The following is a 6661-nucleotide window of genomic DNA, read 5'->3' as shown; positions in this document are numbered from 1 at the left end:
CGGCTCCGACGAGGGGCTGGGAATAACGAGGCGGCGCGGCTGGGCTCACTGGTGACGGCGGGGGCTTCCCGGGTGTTTCCCGCGGAAACATTGCAGATGATGGATCAAAAGGTAGAAAAGCGATCGGCGGCATTACGGAGATTTATCCAAGGGGAAAATAATGCCAACAGGGCGAGAGGGGAGTGTGGAACCCAGGCGGAAAATTGCTGAGAGATAAGTGACTATACCTTGCGAAATAGGTGAACTAATAAAGTCCCAGCAAGCAGAACTGGAAGCCTGAGGGACAGCGATTAAACGCTTAAACACTCCCCAAACAAATCTGGTATCGCAGACACCTCGCTGTTTTATCATTTGATTTATTTCACTTGTGCAAGCCACAGAAAAATTGTACGTGATGGTTTTTCCTTTTCTGTTCCCTGTGCCGAGCGCACGGAGCTTGCCAAACTTGGAAAACATCGCAGAAACGGAGAAGAAAAAACTTCCTGGCTGGCTGGATTTTCCATTGCTTTCTCAGCTGTACGGCGGTGGCTGCTCTAATTTGTCCTGCAACCAGAGGGCACAGCCACACGCAGCACCGGCACGGCAGAGAGGAGCGAGAGGCGCCGGCAGACAGCACCGTATCTGCTCTAGCAGCTAAAGCAAATTGATCTTAGGTGAAAGGGTTGGATTCTCCCCTTGCATGGGGGAAATCAGGGATGCTTTTACTGAGGGCGGTGGCATTTCATGAGCACCACCGGGTGAGGAGGAGGAAGCTGGCTTAAAAAAAACCCTTTTCTTGCAAGGATCCTCAGCTTTAAATTCTTAGTTGCACTTGCAGAGTACGTCAGACCAACAGGAAATTATGCTTCCTTTCTCCCTCGCTTTCCTGGTTTCGATTTCAGCTCCTCCTGTCTAATATTGGCCAGTACAGATAAAGTTATTTTGCAGTCGCAATCTCGTGCTTCTCCAAGGCATTTTTACAAATAGTAACTAATGTTTATAACATTATCCCTTGTAAAAGGGATAACCATTATCCCCGTTTTACAGGTGTGAAAATCAGGGCAATGAAGTGCAGCAATTTGGTAAGGGTGATGAAAGGAAATTATGTTGAACTGGCAGCATTGGCTTTATGTAACTTATCCCACTTCTTGACCGTAGATCAGAGTTAACAAAGTCATGCTCTATAAATATCTGCCAGCAAGTATATGTGGGCCTGGTATGAATGTAATAAACCTATCCTATCCTCAAATATTGATTCGGTGTCTGAATGTATCCTTGTACCTAGTTTTAGTCTACTTGGTCTGAAAGCCATAACTTGAGTCGCATAGAAATCTTGGAAAGAAGATGCCAGAACAAGGCTTCTGAGGCTGCTACCCAGCGCAAACCTGTGCGTTTCATGTCTCAGTTACAGACGGGATGGAAAATCTGAGCTGGTTTGTCCAGGAGCCTATCCCAGACTTGGAGTCTCCTTTTTTGCCTCAAAGGAGCATGTGAAGTTACTGCTCCACTTTGCAACAGAGCAGAGCAAGGTACTCCCGTTTCTGATTGCTGGAACGGGGATGGATGTCATTTATAAAGTAAAATGGCATGCATAGAAGCAGGCAAGAAAGGGAAAAAAGATCAGTGACAAGCTACTTCTAGGGAATCAGGAAAAAAAACAGAGGATAGAATTTCTTCCTTAGTGAATTGCTTTTGTTCTGGAACATTTTAGCCCTAAAGCAAATTCAGAGACTGTTGTGAGTATGTGACATATGACTTGTATCTCCAAAGTTTACAGCAGATTGCAACAGATTAAGATGACATTTAGGCAGCTGAAGGCACATTTGCTAAATTATGTTTCGCAGGGAGAAATATACTGCCTAGTGGAAAAGTTATGTTGTTGTTACTGGGTGGCAGCTTGCATTATTATTAGAGATGGCAAGGACCTATGTGGTATTTGCCCTTGAAATAAGAAATTTTAAGCTACTTGGAACTTATGGGCTGGGCGCTTCTTTGTTTGCTTGCTTTTGTATTGCTTGGGTTTCTGAGTGTGCATATTTTAACTAATGCAAAAATAGAGCCTCTTTTATTGCAACATTTCATGGAATTTTCCAGTTTAAATAAGCCAGTTTCCAAATCAAAAGAATAAACCCCAATGAAAAGTTGGCTTCTGAACGTGAAATTGTTCATTGTCCACATTCCATTGGGTTTTAAAGGAAGAAAATAAAATATTTCTATAACGAAGGAAACGCACATTTTAGGTGGGGTGTAGCCATCCTCTATTAAAAGGTAAAAAATTTGTGTCACGTTGAGGAGGATGGTTTTTCCACCATTTTTACATGCTTCTGGGTTGCCTTATTCTGCTTGCAGAATCCAGTCAAAGACACCCAGTGGATATGATGGAGGTGCTTGGGAATGAAAAATATCTTTGATTTCCAAACCTCTGCTCATCTTTGAGGAGCTGCCAGGCTTGTGTTATTGGTGACTGTGTAAATATATGTGATCCGATGCCAGTCTCCTGCTGCAGAACTGTTAAGCGGACACCGTCGGCTCTCGCGCCAGCTCCTGTCACCCAGCCCTGGCCGCCTGGGTTGCCCTTCTCACTGTTGCGGCGCAGCACCATGGGCACAATGTTGGGACCCCGCACCTGACCTGCTGCTCTGGCTCTTATCCCGTCCCCTGGCCCGTGTGCTGGAAACCGAGACACTGCAGGAGGCTCTTACATATTACGGATTTTCAGCTCTGGGGTGGTGAGTGGGTCCATACTGCTCACTAGTAGGGGGATATCTCTGTTCTGTCTCTCCCTCTCATAGCTTGTAGCCGGTGCTGGTCTCCAAGGGAAGGGATGGTTGTGCATCCGTGCCTTTATCACTGATGTAGGACCATGTGTTGCATTAATTGGGGGAAGGAGGGCTAAAGCCCTCGGGAAGGTTGCCTGAGGTGTTGTGAGATGCTCCAGGAACATGTGTGGGATGTCCGAGGTGCCAGCAGACCCCAGGCCACACATGGACAGAGCAGGAGCTAATCTGGAGGGCGAAGGGGCTTAGGACCCCTCTCTCCTCCCAGTAAATACACACCGTGGTTATCATGGCAGTTTTCACTTTTCCAAATAAGGTTCAGAATTTTCCTGTATTTCAAAGGCAGATAATGGCTCTGAAGGTCTAACGCTGATTCCTCCTGAGCCAGGGTGACTCAGAAGCTGTAAAACGGAGCCAGAAAAACTATTTAAAGGGTCTTAATTATAAAGCACTTGTCTCTCTTTGCACTGATTTTTTTTTTTTTTAAATTTTGGTGGTATGTAATAGGCTGAGCCATGACAGGAGCAGGCCCAACACCCTGCAGTATTTTTATAGGGTCACATATCCCCTGCCAGGTTCTGAAAAAGAAAAGAGAGAAGTGGACACATTGAGATAAGCAGTGTTTGGGTTGTGTCCCAAAGGAGTAAAAGACCTCAAAAGTGTTCAGGATAGGTCCTCCACTGGAAAAGCTGGCTCTAACCCAGAAAATCCTTGTCTGCACATAAACAGGGGGCTCACAGAGGTTAACGTCCAGAGGGACAACTTTAACATCACTCTGATCTCGTGGATATTAAATTACACCCACTTACCTCTTTTTTGAGTCAAATGACTTACATTTGACTAAAGCTTATGTTGTATTTGCCTAACACATAACTGCCCCCTCAAGCCCTAGCTCCAGCCCTTGATGTGAAGAGATGAGAAGATACAAAACGATCCACCCCTGCCCTCGGGGGATTGTTCCAGTGATTAAGTGCCCTCACTCAGACCTGTGTGCAGAGCTGCTCGCATGAATTTGCCAGGCTTTCATGCCTAGTGCTTGCTTCTCACTATGGCTTGTTTTAAAGTATCTTTTAATAGGCCATCATGTCACCGTCTCAGCCATCTTAGGCCATAAAACAAAGCTCTATCACTGACTCCTTTTAGAGCAGTCAAAAAGACTGAGGTCTCAAGTATCCATCATATTTTCTCCAGCATTAAAAACACTATCGAGGCTCTTCTTGCTGCCACTTCCAGTTCTTCAGCGCTTTTTTCAAAGGCGCTGTATGCAGTAGGTCGTTCTGTGGCTCTCTAATGCCAAACACCACTACATCAGCTTCTTGTTCCTGCATTACTAATTTGCCATGTAAACACCCAAGGTTTGTGCTGGCATTTTGAATGCATGGCCGTGCTTTGGGAGGGAGCTTGTTGGTCTGTCTGTCCACTGGAATCAGGACATCTTTCTTGCAGCCACTGCTTCCCAAAGCAGAGCGCCCCTTTCGGTAGGCCTGGCCTGTTCCAGTCTTCGTGTCCTCTGCATCAGCTGCTGAAAGCCACAAATCCCAGGTGATCGAATTTTGCCCAGAAAAAACAATCAAAACCCACATCTAAATATTTTATTCTTATTGAAAAGGATTTTTTTTAAATTCAGATAACCAGAATCAACTATTTAATTTTAGGTTGAGTTTGATCAGTGCTTAGTTTGGGGGATGGTTTTGAAGAGATTTTTTTTTTTTCCTCCAAAACCCAGACTCAGACTTTGAACCAAAGCTGAAACTAGTCACATCTCTTTGATCATGCTATGTTATAGGAACTACTGTTTCCTGTGAAGCACCGTAAACTGTCCTGACAGGAGAGCAGCAGTGCGCATTTAAACTCACTACCCTGCTACATTTCTGAATTTAACTTTATGCGGAAGGAAACGTGGTGGTTGCCGGCCCCTCAGTCCCTTCGCCCTTCCCAAATACACTTTTTTCATTTATGCCCTTTCCTCATGCAGCTCTTCTGCGCAGGCAACGGGAAAGGAAGGAGAGAGGCTGCACTGTACAGTCACTCTTCAACAGAGACCACCTACATCTCTTTCAGCAATCTTCCTTCTGTCAAGGCTAATCAGCAGAAGGTGAGTTACGAGGCTATATAGTTATTAGTCTAAAAATAGATTGATTTAACCTGATAAAGCCTAAAAATATAGCCTAAAAAAAGACTGATATATTTTCTTATATTCTTCTAGCCATATATTACGTGATAACGTAGAAGATGATGCAGCAGAATAATCTCTGATTCTGCAATTGCCTTTTGGGAGCTGAAAAATTGCCTGAGTAAGGGGATAGCAGGATGACAGAGGACAGCGAAAGTCAACCTTCTTGATGTGGAAACTGGGCCAGCCAGAGAATTTAGCTAAAACAGGGCATTTGTAGCACTTTACTCTACCCATTAGTAACGGTGAGAAGTGCAAATAAGGGAGTTTTTATTTTCTCAAGTAATGCAAAATTGCAGTGGGAAGGGAAAACTCCTCAAAGATTTTTTCAGCTTAGTTCAACATTATGGTCTAAAAGGCTAACTGGGAAAGATGAACAGAGATGGGTATGTAAGCATCAACTTGAGTAGCGCAGCTTTGATGCTGCTGCAAAATCTACTGCCAGAAAAAAAAAAAAGGCTGAATTATCTAGGCTTGGTACAAGTCCTTGGTATCTAGTTTGTCACTAGCTGGCCTGGGAGGAGTCAAAGACTTGATCTGGAGGCAAAGGAGATGCCCTACATGAAAGGGTAGGGAAGGGTAGAGGAAATATGTGGTCCTGGCACAGTGAGGTCTTCCAGGATGAACTGGCAATGGATCTATGAATAAATTCACAAGTGGGCTTTGACATCCACAAATGTTTTACAGAACACAACTTGGTCTTTCCAACTATTCCTTAGAAAAAGCAGCAATTTTTATAGACGAATATGTAGACTGCTGAGAGCAGCGCTTGCTGCTCTTGCTGCTGCTTGGTGACTCACGACATCTTCATGTGACTTGAAATACTGTTCAGTCCTTGTAAAACAAGAAAAATAGCACTACCATAAAAAGGAGGGAAAGCAGTTGTCTCACAGTCTTTCGTTTTACAATTAAAGAAGAAAAAGAATGGCTGCCAAAAAGGCCTTTGATCATGCAAGATAATCCAGAAGAAAACTTCTGAAGTGCCTAATACGAGCTGCTCCTGCTCCCCTAGCCTGGGATAGAGAAGGAGGTGATGTGAAGCTGAAGAGTCAAGTCATGTAAGTTTACATCATGGCAGGCAAACACCAGCAGAGAAGGTAGGTTGGCAACTGAACGTAACCATTGTGAGGAGGCACAGGCAGTGGACTTGGGCAGGTGAAAACAGGTACAGAACAAGGGATCAGTCCTTGGTTGGTGTCAGTGATGGGAGAGTCTGTCCAAAAATGATTTAAACCAGGACTAAAAATTGGATCTCTGAGGTATGAGCTGGAAGACTGGTTAGCTAAGGTAGAAGAAATTACTGACCACTCTGAATTTCATCAGGCTAGGGTAAGGAAAGCTGTTCACAGAAATCTGGTGGAAATTCCCTTTTTAATATGCGGTTCAGGGCTAGGGGAAGGAAGGTGTAGGCACCTCATTTGCAGTGTGGACTCCTTTCGCCTCCAGGGTCAACAGCAATCCTAACACCTTCCTCCTGCGATAGGTTTCCAACAGAGGATAAGCGCAGCATGATTGAGACCTGCATGGAGGTTCGGGTATCTGGGCTTTTGTGGCGCAGGCACGGATTCCCATTTGCCTACTGAGCATTTTTGATAAAGAGCAGAGAGTTATAAAATGAGAAATGACTGCAAATCATGGGTATCGTAGGTGTGGAGGGGCGAAGCGTTGAAGAGGGAGTGCAAATAAATTCCCATAATTTTTCTTGGGCTAGTGCCAGCGCAGAGCTGTGCCT

This window comes from Struthio camelus, chromosome 5 (assembly GCF_040807025.1).
Source record: "Struthio camelus isolate bStrCam1 chromosome 5, bStrCam1.hap1, whole genome shotgun sequence".
Lineage (NCBI taxonomy): Eukaryota > Metazoa > Chordata > Aves > Struthioniformes > Struthionidae > Struthio > Struthio camelus.
Note: the sequence above shows the minus strand (reverse complement) of the source record.